Raw genomic sequence first — 15,855 nt, 5'->3', positions numbered from 1 at the left:
CTTTTTTTGTGGTCTTTTTTGAATATTGCCAAGTCAGAAAAACATCATATTAAATTGTAACAGAGGAGTTAAAGGTGAGAAAAACAATAAAGAATTCATTGGGTGAAGTGTTTATTGAATAAAATAATAAAAATACAGATGGAAGTTGGGGAATTCCGGACTCTGGTATATTCCGGCTGACTTGTGTGCCTAGCATCCTTTTGACTCCTGCCAAGACTTTCTTCTGAGAACCATTTCCTCCTCCTTTTTCAAATGTAATATTTGTGCAGAAGAAAGAGGTTTTTTTTTTTTTTTTCATGATCACAACTCTGGTCCCAGATTTTTGGTGTGGTGGTGATCAATTAATAAAATGGGGTTCATCAGTTAGCTTTTACAGTTTCACATATTATACTATACCAGAGCTTGGGTGACTTAAAAGAATCATCAATTGTTCTCACTCGTGGGTCTGAGGGGCAGTTGGGGGTGGCTCCATGTGGTGCTACAATTCTGAAGATGGCTGAGGGGGGGCGGTCTCTGTTCAAACGCATATTTTTTTTCCGAGTCCAGGCTGAAGGAAGAGACACTGGGGACAGAATCTCTCAAAGCTATAGCAGAAGGGCAAGAGGAGAAGTAGTAACATATGCTGGTACTTAAGGTTTAGGTTTGGAAATCATATAACTTCACTTTCACCTGCATTTCACTGAACACTATAAACCACCTGGCTGAGTCACTTGAGGGAGGGGGATGGTATGCTTTCCCTCTTTCAGACCATGGTAAGAAGTACTGAAGCCAACAAATTCAATCTATCACTCTGAGTTGTTCCCAATTGTTTCACATTGGGTCAAAGGAAAAGAGGGTTTATGAAATGTCTTAAAGTTTAGATATAAAGCACAGGAAGTTTTATTGCCATCTTTCTAGCCATGCTGAGGAAGCATTTTACAATAACAGAGAATAGGATGGTCGACGGAAAGCAGCAGACACAGAAAGAGACCAGTTACCTGTTCAGCTGTGCTTGGTTGGTCAATTGCTTTATGAATCATGTGAACTGTTCCATGTCCTTCCAAAAATATTTTTAGTTTGATTAAATTTCTATTACTTGTAGACAAAATGTGTCCTAATTAATACACACACTCTGAGTCTCCATAGCAATTAGACATGAAAAGAGTTGGTTTTAGAATAGACTGATTTCTATTACAAATCCACATGACTCCTGTACACATGTTTTACAGTTGAGCATCCTCTTATCTTCCTACAACATCTTGTATTCTAAAGCTGTTTAGTTGGGAAAGCTCAGGCCAGCAGCTGGAAGGATTTAGATGATTACTTCAGTGAACTTTTGGGTGGAAAAAGCAATCCAAAAGGGAACTAAAATGAAATGCAGAGATGGTAATGGAAAGAGATTGGGGCTGGGAATCAGAAGAGCTGGGCTATCACTAAGTGTCACTTAGGCTGGACTTAAACCTTGCCAGAGCCTCTACTTGAGCTCTGCATATTAGGAAAAAAAAAAACAAAATCACACTGACCTCATAGAGGGGCTGTGAGAATTAAAGAACACAAGAGATGTGAAGATACTTTGTATATCATTAAACATTATGCTACACAAAGGAATCATTTATTCATTTATTCTTATGTTCAACAATGATGTATTGTCTAAATATGTCAGATTTTATGTCAAGGATTGGAGGTGCATAAAATGGACATGATTCTTGCCTTTTAAAATATATCTTTAAAAATATGTCTGTAATGTTTACAATCTAGAGAGGAATAGAGCATAAACATAAAGTAAGATAGAGTGAGAGAGTGTAGGGGTTATAACTGCTGGTGTGCATGTGTGGAATGTGCCCAAGTTATGCCAGTGTATAAGTATTTTGAAAATCTGCTTGCATGGGTGTCCTGGCAGACCCACTTTGTCTCTCGTCACATTTATAGTCTTCTCTTTGTTGGTAGGACTGTAGGCTTGTGTATTCTGGCCTTGAAGGTAGGGCTTGTCTTCTTTTTGGGGAAGAAAAAGCACCTGGCCGCTCCTTTCATGCTCTTAGTCAAGGCTTTGGGGCATTGTTTTAGGACTTAGTAAAGTATTAGAAAGTGCCAGTTGTGATGTTGCTATAGAGGATGTCACGTTGACCCAGAGAATTTGGAGTTCTTTAATCAATTTTGTAAATGGCCTATGGAAATTAAGTGAGCAGCTCTGGTGCAGCCTGGGTGCTTACCTTATTGCAGGATAGATCCATTGTGAAAAATGACAGCAATGTACCCAGGTGATACCTTCAGTATGCTCTTTAGGATCCTTAGCTGCAGGCAAGTGCAGGTTGACTTACAAAAGGTGACTGAGTTGCTGGGGAATCGTGAGGATAGCTGGACCAGTGTTGAATAGTGACAAAAAACAGTGCTGCAGGAAGGGCCAGAAAAGGAAACTGCTTCCACTGCTGCTGCTTCATCCAGCAATCGAGGGACCTGGCATCTTTGTCACGGATGCCATTCCATGGCGTCATTTCTGCGCCAGGCACTCAACTGTGCAAACACTCAGCACCTGCTGTTGCTGCCATCACTGAGAAACAGAGGCTTCCAGCACCACCGTACCAGCAGAAATCAAAGCTCTATGCAGAGCCTCTTTCCTCCTGTCTACTTCGTGGTTGGAACCTAAGTCTGTCGTGTCTGTAGAGTGGACTCTTGAGGGGGGTCTGGATCATTTGCATCAGCTTAGTTGCTAGGATGCTTGGAATTTGAATTCTGACTCCATTGACTCGTATTTGGGATTCCCCCAAATGTAGAGAAACTATTAAAGGAGGAGAGATGCACATGAATATGTCACATATCTGTTATCCCTAGTTGCCCCCACCCTCCGCCGACTACCAAAATCAGGGAAGAATTACCGGGGATATAAAACAATAGATAGTAACTCTTGGAAAGTTTCCTGACTTTGAAGTCAGCAAAAGTTGTTGAGAACTTTGTCATGAGAACTTGGAAGGCTTTCTCATCACATTTTGCCCAGTGAATGATAAATAATCTGCTGTGGGTTCCGATTCCAATTCCCACTTTCCCTTTGCTAAGATAAATGAGGTGATAAGGAGAAGAGTCTCTGAACTTGATGGTGCTTTGTGTGCTCCTGCTGCTCTGTGATCTTGTGAGGGCCATCTCATTCCCCATTTCTGTACAACTTCCTCCTGTGTGGTTGGCTGAAAGGTTTGGAGGGTGGAAAGCCCTATCCGAACATTGCTGAAGGAATGCTCAAGATGAGGTATCTAGAAAAGAAAAATAGAAGTTCACTTGCAAAGAGTGCAAGGGGGTCAGACTTTAGAAGGACTCACTGGGCAATGTAAAACATAATAAGTATTTAAATGAAAAACTACAAAATCATCAGTTCCCAAGAACTCATTAATCTATTCAGGGTGAAAATAGCAACTTGCTCATATGGTTATCATATACACAAAAGTCATGATACACTTTTAGACACCAGCATAGCCAAAGTTGGAGATATAATTATTTTTGTTAGAGAATTCTAGGTTTATAGAAATTATTCAAGATTTATTATTTGGGGGCCTACAAGTGTACCAGATGATCATAGTTTTAAAATATATCTGAAAATTCTTTGAAAACATCATTTCAAAAGGTGAAGCCTACTTCATCTTCACTTGATTGTGGGCCAGACTTCATGAACTGCTTCTAAAGAATACTATGTGGCAGAAGAGATAGTGTGTGACTTTTAAGATTAGGTCATTGAAGACATTGCAGCTTCTACCTTGCTGGCAAGTGGATCATTTCCCGAGGGGGAAGTTATCTGTCATGTCATGTCATGTCATAGGGGCACTCAAGCACCCCTAAGGGAAGATCCCCGTGGTGAGAAACAGACCTCCTCCAACAGCCAGCATGACCTCATCAGGCATGTGAGCAAGGACACTTGAAAGCAGGTCCTCCAGCCCTAGTTAAGCCTTAATATTGCAGTCCCAGACAATATTTCAACTGCAACCTCAAGAGAGATCCTGATCAAGAACCACCCACCTAAGTCACTCCTGCATTTCTGACCTAAGGAAACTGTGTGAGATAATAAAATGTTTATAGTTAAGATGCTAAGTTTGCCGGCTGAGGAGGTGCATGCCTGTCATCCCAGCAGCTTGGGAGGCTGAGGCAGGAGGATTGGAGTTCAAAGCCAGCTTCAGCAAAAGCGAGGTGCTAAGCAACTCAGTGAGTCCCTGACTCTAAATAAAATACAAAATAGGGCTGAGGATGTGGCTCAGTGGTCGAGTGCCCCTTGAGTTCAATCCCCAGTACCTGCCACCCGCCGCCTCCAAATCTGGGAGTAATTTGTTATGAAGCAATAGATAACTAATACTAGGAGCCTGTCATTTTTGGTTTATCACAGGGTACAAAGTATCGCAGTGGTCATTATTATTTTCAATTGTGTTATGTAAAATGGTTTGACATATTGGAAGATGGACAGAACATTAGCATCTGGTCTAATATGAGCTTTCCAAGCTACATTTATGAAGCTCTGCACAGGGTGTAAGGCACCAATAAGGGCTAATAACAGATGGCTTTTTGTGTAGCTGATACAGGCATATCACAGAATAGAAAGAGCACCTGGCAGGGAAAGATTCAGACTATTACACTCCAGGATTCTTTTTTTAAAAATATAAAACATTTTTAATGTTTTTATTGATGCATTAAAATTATACATAATAGTAGAATTTATTGTGACACTTTTTGTACATGGACACAACATAATTTGCTCAATTTCATTCCCCAACACTCTCCCTTTCTTTCCCTTCCTCTACTATAGACTCCAGAATTCTTGAAGGCAAGGACAGAGCTTGTTTAGTTCACTCCTCTATGTTCCAGTACCAAGCACAGTACCTGAGAGTAGGAAATAAATAAAAATTGATCAAAAAAATCAGTGACAGAATTTCAGGTGTTAAATCCACTAAAATGTTATCAAAACCCCACTGTTCACAATAGCTAAAATATGAAATCAGCCTAGGTGGCCATCAAGAGATGAATGAATAAAGAAAATACGGTACACATACACAGCAGAATGTTGGAGAAACTCAGCTGCTGTCCCTAAGACAAACAGTGCTTTGGGTGGTTATACTCTCTCTGCAATTAGAGCAATCTTCAGTGCAGGGGAAACCATTCCTGATTGGAGTATAAACTGAATTCAAATCATTTCCATTTGGAAAGCATAATGACACTTCTCCTGTGACACCGTCAAACATCCCCCAGGGAATGGTAGACCGGGGACATTCCATTTAGTCACCTTCTGCCTAATATCAGTGGAATTTATACGAGGCCCATGAGCTGGCAGAACATTAAGGCCTTAGCTTTTGACAACCACCATTGTCATGTCTTCCAAATGCTATAATAATGGCATTGGGTCACTTAGTAATTGAAATAGAAGACAAATATAATTAATTGCATAATTTCTAACTGTTCAGATTGAATTCCACTCAAATTACATCACTAAACTCATGAAAGGAATGAAGGTTTGAATTAAATCTCTGCCTTTGCTCGACTTGCATCTGATTCTTATGCCTAACGGTTGTATGTGGAACATGGATTTTCTGACTCATCACTTATCTGTGAGGAATATCTGTGGTCTGTAAATATATGCATTTTATGTCTCTGCCCTAAAATATGCCTGGCATAGAACATGACACAAAGTAAATGCTGTGATGATTTGATAGATTAGGTATGAATGAATTGAATGAATAAAGGAAAACAGTGCAGATATGTGTTTACTAGCAAACCATTTGCTCTCAATGACCCTCACAGGTAAGAGAAAACTGACCTGGCAGTGTGAGTAAGCATTGTGGTAAAGTGGAATGGACACTGATGCTGATAGACTCTGTTGGGGTCAATTTAATCACAAATCATCATGAGCCCAGTGTCCATAGACTGAGCATTTTAGAGATCTAAAAAATGTTTGAGAGTGGAAATAAATAATTCATTTGACCAGTCCTTTATTAATGGACATTAATTTTATTTCCAATCTATTTTTTTAGAAATGAGGCTGAAATGAATAGCACTGTATGTTGGTCATTGGGAAACCAGTATATAGATACCATATTGGATCCGTGGTTTTATGATTTTGTAATTTTCGATAACTATCATCAAATTGTCTTCCATGAGAGTTTATTAACTTATAATCCTATTAGCTCTATTTGAGGTCCCTCTGTCCCCAGTCTTACCATCAGAGGGTGTTATCAAACTTTTGAATTTTTGCTAACCAGATAGATGGACTCTTTTTTGTTTGGTGGGGGGGGGGTGTTTACTGGGAATTGAACTCAGGGGCACTTGATCACTCAGCCATATCCCCAGCCCTAGTCGGTATTTTATTTAGAGATAGGGTCTCACTGAATTGCTTAGTGCCTTACTTTTACTGAGGCTAGCTTTGAACTTGTGATCCTCCTGCGTCAGCCAACTGAGCCACTGAGATTATAGGAGTGCACCACCAAGCCCACCGTAGTTGGACTCTTTATCCATAGTTGTATCATGGCGGAAGATACTATCCTTTAATTATTCACATTTTTGCTTTACTGTTATAAAATGATTCTGAGGAAATGAATTATTTTATTTTAGAAAAATAAAAAAAGTTGTATTTATTGTTAATAAGTTCATGTATATACCTTGATGTTCCCAGAAGAATCTGAGAATATCTTTAAGAAAATAATAATACAATAAAAATAAAGAAACTGAATTATTGGGTCAAAAGGAAAAGTGAAAATGGGATGTTGATAAAGTCTTGATTACTACACAAATGCTTTTATCATTAGGTTGTAGATGGTTGCTGAAGGAATGCTATACATGTGACTTTGAATTCCCTGGAAGCCAATATAAAGGTGGAAATATGGTTAGTTGTAAGAGTCACAGTGAATATAATATTAATAATGTCAAATTTTCAGGAGAAACATAAATTTCCTTTTATTCAAATGTTCTTCCCCCTTTGCTATATGACCAATTTCTACCAATCCAAGACTCAACAAATCCTTCCTTGATTCATCAAGGTACTTTACTGTTTCTTTGCTCCTGCAGGTGTTTGGATGTTTGTACATCTCAGTTCTTCTAATAGTTGTTATGCTGAATTGAAGGTGTAGCTTATCAGTTAAACAAATGGACTTTGGAGTCATATGCCTGAGTTTAAATTCTGATTATGTCATTCAAGAACTGCCAGCCTTAGGCATTTCACATAACCCATCAGCATGTAAAAGGTGAAATAAATATCTATGTCACTTTCTAAGCTTCTGTTTCCTCTATTGTAAAACGGGAATACTACTAAATACCGTTTCAAAAAGTCTGAAGTAAGGATTAGGTGAATTATGTGGGCAAAGTAGTTAATGTACTGACATTTCACATGGTAAGTGATTGTAAGTAATAGCTACAGCTGTTTTATGTCTATTATCCTAATAAGCTACTCAGCCTACTGGTTCTCTAGATTTTAACAAGAGAATACAACCTTTTATAGCCATGTGATATTCTGATTTGCCAATACATCTGAAATCCTAAATGGAGGAAATGCAAAAACTTTTGCTGGATCTCCGTTTCCATTCATGGCCCATCCTTGATATTGGTATTTCCATAGCTGTGGTTAGATGGCAACCCCTCCTATTTCAGGGGAGGTGAATCAGAACATTCCAAATGTCAGTTTTGCTCTCAGATGCAGACATGGAAGGAAGATCTTAGCAATCAGTGAATGTGTTTTTATAATGTAATATCAAACCCAGTATTTTAATCAGTTTCTTTTGCTATCATGACCCCCAAAATGTGATAAAAACAATTTTGAGGAAGAAAATTATTTGGGCTCATGGTTTCAGAGGTCTCAGTTCATAGACAGCTGACTCCATTGCTCTGGGCCTGAGGTGAGGCAGAACAACGTGGTGGAAGGGTGTGGAGGAGTAAAGCAGCTAGGGACATGGCAACCAGGAAGCAGAGAAAGCACCACTCATCAGGGACAAAATATAAACCCCAAGGGCCTCCTATAACCCACCTCTTCTAGCCACTCCCCACCTGCCTACAGTTACCACCCAGTTAATCCATATCAGTGGATTAACGCACTGATTAGGTTAAAAATCTCATAATCATTTCATTCTGTACTTTTCTTACATTGTCTTACATAAGAGCTTTTGGGGGACACCTCATATCTAATCTACCCAGGTAGATTGGTTTGTCTATCATGCATAATCATTAATATCTGTGATGTCTCAGTATAATCAGTTATGATCAAATAGGAGCTAAAGGATGCATAAATAAACTTATCAGTCAATTTCAAGTTTATTTTTAGTGATTTTAATTGAAATTCCAAACACAGAACATGAAGGAGCCTCCTAAAATTCCTATTGATCAAATGTCCTGAAATTTTCACGTATCAGACAAGATAAGCTAGGTTGTGCTTCAATAACAAACAATCCCAAAGCCTCAATGGCTTAATAAAACAGATGTTTATTTCTTGCTTCTTGCTTCTATTACATGCCCATGGTTTTTGTTTTGTTTTTGAGGGTGTGGGCATAGGTCTCTGCTCACTGTATTTACCAGGGGATTCAGACTGGCACTTGCTTTCCATGATTACCATGACTGAGAGGAAAAACAAAACAAAACAAAACAAACAAACAAAACAGGGTGAATGGCTTTTAATCCTTTGGACCAGAAGGAGCATTCATCACTGACATGTACATTTTCATTGGCCAAAGAAAGTCCAATGACTAACTATGGAATAAATGAGGTGATGTGCTTAGAAGAACACCTGTCATTTATTGAATGTTCTAAATGATAAACTATGGTCTAGCTAAATTATAAGCTCCCTTAGATTTTCAAAGTCAAATGACTAACATTGAAAATATAAGGGAGCTTACAATTTAGCTATACCATAGTTTTTCATTCAGAACACCCAATAAATGACAGATATTCTTCTAAGCACATCACCTCATTTATTCCATAGCAACCTTATGATGTAGATTCTTCTTTCCCATTAAACCCCACCCTGCCCCCTGCCAAATGAGCACGCATATGGTCTTCCAGCTTGATCCTATACTCCTTTGAAATGTGTATATGTTAGGGTCCATATGTGAGTGTAACTGATAGGTACCTTTATAGATCATCTCTGTAAAAGAAAAATCTCCTTTTTCTGGGTCAGTGCTGTATTTTCACTCTTGTGAGCTAGCATTCCATATCCCAGCTTTGACAAAGCAGATGAGGACAATGACCTGGGGAGGGTAAAATAACAAGATGCTGATGATCTGAACCTGTGAATGAATGAAGGCAGCAGAATTGCTCCACTCATTGAACCACACGGCAGGGGCTGCTTTCTTATTACACGAGAAATACAGTTGTATAATTCCGAAGCCACTGTGTGCTTTTGACACTATATCTGCCCCAGGTAATTTTAAACAGTTATATTATTATCCTCATTTTATAAATGAGAAACTGAGGCTTAGATGGGCAAGAAACTAGCCCAAGATAATACAACTTAATAAGAAGTACCCAATTTTGCTTTTGTGAAATTTATCCCAGAGTTTGTGCTTTTAATTATGCTGTCTTTAGTGACCTTTTCATTTAACATGGGCCATTTGGACAATAGGTGTGATATAGCAATTTTAAATTCTCAGGAACTATTATGTTTCTATTCTTTGAACTAATCATACAAAGGAAACAGAATGGAATTAGTATGATTTGTTGCATTCATAATATTACATTATACCTCCTGTTTGAGGTGAGGTTTAGAGTGACCCTTAGATCTAGAAATAATCTTGACTCCTTGTTTTTAATTTTTTTCCTAACTCTAATGTCTTTTGCAGGCCTTGGAAGATGTTGTTACCCTTCCTCTTTGGTTTGCTGCATCCCCATATCCTGAAGAAGTTTCTCAGAGCTAAATGTGTCAGGTTATATGCATCCATTAGGTCTCATTTTAACTGGAGTTTAAAGCAATGGCCTAAGGCTGATCTTTCAACCTGGCAATTTAAGGAAGTTTCTGAACGCTGATTGTGGTTGACCACTGCATTTACCGGCCTCAGGAAAGACATCAGAAAGACTTGTATATATATTAGAGTTGTCACAAATGGGCTGTGGGGGCTGGGGTTGTGGCTCTGTGGTAGAGCTCTCACCTAGCACGTGTGTGAGGCACTGGATTTGATCTCCAGCATCACATAAAAATACTAAATAAAGGTATTGGGTCCATCTACAACTAAAAAATTTTTTTTAATGGGACACGAATATAGATTCTTTCGATAAATCTGTGCAAACTCAGTCAACAAAGATGTGGGTAATATAATGAATAGACATTTTATACAAAAGAAAAACTGCCAAACACGTAGGCACAGTGAAGCCACGATCATTACCTCTTTGAAAATTCTACCATGACCACAGTATGCCTTTTTATTAGCTTTATACACACTAGATGATTTTCAGAATATCCCATAATCAATATTTTCTCCTTCAGCACACTGAGGAGATAGAGATATTCAAATGATGGTTCTATAAATAACCATGAGGGAAAATCACAATGCCTAAGATATTTCTTGAGGAAAAAGCATATTCACATTTTTTTTTTTTTTTTGTAGAAACAGAAATACTACGATGTTTCTGGCAGGTAACTATCTACAAATATGGCTGCTAGGATGTCAGCAAGTCAGCTCTTACTATCACAGCCAAGAGGGCTTGCATATTTAAGTCTGTCTTCCAGAAGATATAATATTCATAGAACCTTTCCTTAAATGGATACATCACATTTTTCAAAATACTTTTATTGGTGGTGGTGTAGGAAGCATTAGAGATGTCTTGTAGGAACTGGATTATTTTTATCCTCTCCAAGAGTGGGACTGTGAGTTCCTCCTCCCCACAGTAAAGATGTACTTCTCTGGGACAGTTATTATCATCTCTAAGCTCCAAACCTGCCCTTTGCTTTTGGTACTGGGATGGAGACTCTGCAAACCACATTTCTGCTTTGCGACCGGTCCCAGTTATATTTTGCCATTTAAGGGGACTAAAGGGTGACTGCAAGGTTGGAGAATGAAAAAGGGACTTGCTTCATCCTCTTCTAGTTTTGCTGTCTGTTCCTGTGAAGGACACCCTAGCAATGCATTTTTATCTGGACCCTGACTGATAGATGTTCCATATTCCTGTGCCAGAGAAGTGCTTGATAGTATTGATGTGATTTCAAACTTATGTTGTAAAGAATAAATGTGAGGACTGAGAAAGAATTCTTTTGACATTACAAGATCCAATCACATGCTGGGAAGAGAGAGTTTGGTGATAAGAATGACAAAATCTTTTGAGAGGTCTACAGGGCTACCACGTTCAAGGTTGGGCATGTTGGGAAGGGAGTATAAAAACTCAAGGCAGCATGACCTGGTTGTTGTCTCTTTAGAAGTTTCCTCCAGCTCAAAGGTCACTGCTATGAGCGTGGTCCATGATATTTCAAATTTATGCTGTAATAAACTCTAAAATTCTATAGAAATGACAACTACTTTCAAGAGTTGGAGAATTGTAGGTATCACCAAATGTCCCTGTACATGAGAACCAGCTCCCAGGTTCTGTGAGACTAAAGAATACAGTCAGATGGCTCTAGGAATGTATAGAATGCAACGTACTGGGGACTTACTGACAGGATATGGTAACCAATGGCAGCAAGACCAGTTGGAGACTCATGATTTTGGTCAGAAGATGGGGGTCTTAGAAAGCAGTTAGGACAAAGATACTGAGATGGAGATGCTGCAAACCGCATTTATGCTTTGAGCTGGAATGTACCTGGTTTATTTCAAGCTAACATCAAAGAGTCAGGCACAGTCTTGGTGCTAGGGTCCAGTCTTAAATCTGTATATACCACTCTAATGTCTTTTTTTTTTCCCTATGTATAGTGTTCTGGGAATCTATGTAGGGAAACCTGACCAGGGTCACTAGGCATAATCTTGGTTATAACCCAAGATGGCTGCAGTCATGTCAAACTGAATTCGTACACCAAGAAGGCAGTTTATTGGGAAGAAAGAAACATTCCTTCACCCTTGAAAATTGCCTGTTGTTGGTGGTTTACCATATACACATGCTGTTTTAATAGATTATTAAAATGTGTGGGTTTTAAGTAGTTTCTTGTTTTTATTTATTTAATTTAGTTAATTTATATTTAAAAGAAAAATCATATAAATATGTGAAAGTATTACTAAGAATTATCAGTATAGAAGCATTTAGATTAAAGAAGTGAGAGGGCTTTCCTTCATAAAACCAATGCTTCCTGCACTGAGCTCCTAATATGTGTCTTGCTATGCATTGACTATCTACTTGAATTCTCTAACAACCAACTGAAACAAGCCCTGTAAGCTCCATTTTATTCATATGTGAACTAACACTCAAAGATATGTCCAAAGCAATCGAACTATAGATATATGCTGATTTCCCTGGTACTGTTACAGTTTATACAATTGTCCTGGGGAGAGTATTTATAACCCTTCCTTTGACTCATAAATATTCTGATTTAGACAATAAATTATATGGTCACCTTATCCAACTAGTTAGTGAAGGAGCGGGGGATTGAGCTTGGCCAAATCCTTCATGCTTCTCACTAGTCCATGCTGCCTTAGAGCCTCCCAAGTCAGTTAGTGCTGGATTTTATAGCACAAGAAGCACCCATGGCTGGAATGGGGATGAGTATTCTTTGTACCAACTCAAATTCTTGGGAGACTTTATAGAAATCAAAGCTTTCCCAAGTTATTATTTCCCAATATATAACAAAACAAAACAACATACCTATTATTATAAATACCCTAGATGGTATATTCACAAAAAGCAAAACTCAGATTGTCTTAAGTGTAAAAGGAGGCTTACTGGTTCATGTGGTTGGAAGTCCACGGGTTGGGTGAGCTAGTTATTGGTTAATCTAGTTGAGTGATACCACCTAAGAACCTAGTTTAAGTGACATATTTTCACTTGTATGCACAGAACATTCTTTAATAGAGCTTCCTTTAATATTTAATGGGCTTCTAACCTAATTGCTTCTAGTCAGTTCCATAGTCCAATATCTGGCCACAATCAGAGATGGGATCTAAAGTCCTTGATTTTAAGGAATAGAATAGGTATGGGCTTATGTGGAACTGGCCACAGTTTTCTATCCTTACTGTGCAGAAATAAGATTACCTTGGATTGTGTCACTACTGTGAATGACTTATCTAGTTCCTGTTTCTTTGTCTCTTTTGGGAACCAAACCTTTCATCAGGAATACCATTGTGAGCTATGTCCATGGTGGATATTTGCCAAATTGTATTACTACTGTCAGGCAAGGTTGGAAAGGTAAATTCCCAGCTACCAGTGCTCAGCCACTCTACCCCACCGAGGCTTGTGTCACATTGGCTGATGTATGCTAGTGGGCCTTCTATAACATTTGTCCTTTCTTACCCAGGTTGACAGAAGCAGTTCATGGACAGGAGAAAGACTCATAGCCTATCCACCAACAAGATCACCACCTATATTATTTAAGGCATTGGGCCAGGCATGATCCTTTCCATGGCTGTTACTGCAACATGAGCTGAAGTTTGAGCTGTTCTATAAGACTCTGATAAAGGTCTATTGGGAGAAAATATTAAGACAAGCATTTATGGAAAGACTTTATTTTGTACCCATTCTCACACATCACCCAGATGAACCATGAATTCTACTCCCCCCATTTTTATATAAAACTACATACACCGCACTGTACATGTAAAACAAATTTGGAAAGGAGCCTCAAGCTGGCCTCTGAAATTGTGTAAGCAATTATCACATTTTTGTGCGCAAATGCAGTAATTATATGTGTAATTTGGCAGCTGGGTTTGAAAATTTGGCCTTAAATGGAACATAGACAGGAAAAATAAATGTTGGAAAATGCCAATATTTTATAAAGATTTTGAATCAAATAATGGTGGAATTATTGCAAGCCATCTTAATTTTTAATTATAATGATCATTACACAATATACAATAATTTTTTTGAGAAAGGAAAGAACTATAGATCAATTGCCCATCTTTTTTTGTCAGAAAAATGTGCCTCATTTCTTGGGGAGGATAATTGTATTTTTCAGAGGTTATGGTACATATTTCAAAGGCTTTTTTTTCTTATAAAGAAAAGATAGTGATTGCTTACTAGCTCAAGTTCTATGACATTTTACTATGGGAGAATAGAACCCTTTGTACTGATTACTTTAGAGGGAAAGCAGTATTAACTGTGTGCTTATATTTGAGCTAGTAATCTTAAATTAGATAAAGCTTTCTTATAAGCATTTAAGCTTTGGAATATAAGATTATAGTCCAAATGAAGAGTAATTTAGATTTCTTTGATCTAGATTTAAATTGAGCATACAGAGTAAAAGCATAGTTTTATATTGCCATCAAGACAGACTCTAATGCATGTGCTTTTTCATGGGCGTATGAGAGCTAGTAACTTGGATTTAATATAAAGCTGGTTCTGGAGTATTATTATCTTGTGTCATTAGCAAGTCCTACAGGCTCTGTAGTCAGCCAACCTGAATTCTAATCTTCTTCTACCACTCTAGCCCTTTCTGTACCTTAGTTTCCTCATCTGGTAAGAGGCAAATAGTAATATGCCCACCATATTCTTAACACTTTGGTTAGGATTGAGTAGAATAATCATATATAGCACTTTGCACAGAGTCTGGCACTGGTAAGCCCTCAGATATAGGAGCTATTTATTTTTGATCATTTGTTTTCTAATGCTGAACACTTTATCCATGACTAAGTAAGCAGCAGAGGTTATACAGAAATGCAATGTGCAGAGAAGTGTGTGAAAGGTCCATGGGGAATTCAGGTTTTCCATGACCAGGTAACCTCTTCAATAGGGTGAAATAGCCCACTTGGTCTACTTCAATTCTGCAGCTAACTATCAGGCCTGTTCCCTTCTCTGAGATAATCTGATTTACAAGGTGTGGGGTGGAGCCCTAGAACCAAGGATCCCACATGTCACACCGATGGTGTGTGTTCACAGAATACACTCTGTTTAGCAGTCTTGTGGCACATGGCTTTCCAAAATGTTTTGTGTGCATGATCCTATTAGCGAAAATATTTTTCATGCACACCCTCACTCTACATATATCCATTTATTTGCAAATTATAGACAAACTACCATGTCAATATATTACATGTATCATAAACCTAAATAAAACCAATTATAACCCCCCAAAGACTGAGCTAATGATGAAATAAACAATCACTGTTTTGTTTTAATTATTAATAGTACAAAATTCTTTGTGTTCTCATTAAAATTATTTTTACATTAGACTATGCTTCACTGATTTTGGAAACTTTGGTTTAAAATTTTGTAATATAGTCATTTAACTACTTGTTTCTTAATACTTTGTTGTAATGGCTTTCACAACTGAAAAAAATATATCCCACAAAGACATAGAGATCCAGATAGAAGAATTTTCTTACTGGCTACCTGAACTAAACCTCTTTTACCAATTATGGAAAGGTTCTAAAACTTATTTATTTATTTTAAAATTATTATCATTATTTTTAGGAATAATAATTATTGTAATTATTATCTTTAGAATTTTTATAAATTATAATTATTAATATAATTAATCAATAAATGATTTAATATTATGCATTAATAATTTATAATTATTATATTAATTTTACAAATTAATGGGTTTCATTTTGACATATATATATATATATATATATATGCACATATCATGCCTTGATCATATTCATCTTCTCTTCTGCTTTTTCTTGCCCACTCCCCCATACCCCCAGTTCCCTTCTCCTTCCCTTGAGGTCCCGCTTCTACATATGGAAAGTCTTTTGTTAAAAATTGACTTGTAGATTTCCATCTTTTCTGATGTCAATCAATATTTCTTGCAAACCAAATAAGCAATGTTACTATTTTTCATTGTTATCAAAATGAGTT

At 37.7% G+C, this 15,855-nt stretch overlaps 3 long non-coding RNA genes across 3 annotated transcripts; 1 reads left to right on the top strand and 2 right to left on the bottom strand.

The window, feature by feature from the left end:
• Nucleotides 1–1,585: 1,585 nt before the first annotated feature.
• LOC125616244 lies at nucleotides 1,586–2,963 on the bottom strand. The gene is made up of 2 exons (XR_007346850.1): nucleotides 2,853–2,963; nucleotides 1,586–2,755 (listed from the first exon to the last, which is right to left on the bottom strand). It is a non-coding gene; the product is annotated as an uncharacterized LOC125616244 (long non-coding RNA).
• Nucleotides 2,964–4,696: 1,733 nt separating this feature from the next.
• On the top strand, nucleotides 4,697–12,043 carry LOC107149590. The gene is made up of 2 exons (XR_001504427.2): nucleotides 4,697–4,826; nucleotides 9,049–12,043. It is a non-coding gene; the product is annotated as an uncharacterized LOC107149590 (long non-coding RNA).
• Nucleotides 4,707–15,464, bottom strand: LOC107149589. The gene is made up of 3 exons (XR_001504426.2): nucleotides 13,413–15,464; nucleotides 9,053–9,170; nucleotides 4,707–4,830 (listed from the first exon to the last, which is right to left on the bottom strand). It is a non-coding gene; the product is annotated as an uncharacterized LOC107149589 (long non-coding RNA).
• Between the last annotated feature and the right edge of the window lie 391 nt (nucleotides 15,465–15,855).

This window comes from Marmota marmota, unplaced genomic scaffold (genome assembly GCF_001458135.2).
Source record: "Marmota marmota marmota unplaced genomic scaffold, marMar, whole genome shotgun sequence".
Classification (NCBI taxonomy): domain Eukaryota; kingdom Metazoa; phylum Chordata; class Mammalia; order Rodentia; family Sciuridae; genus Marmota; species Marmota marmota.
This window is presented reverse-complemented; position numbering and strand designations above follow the sequence as displayed.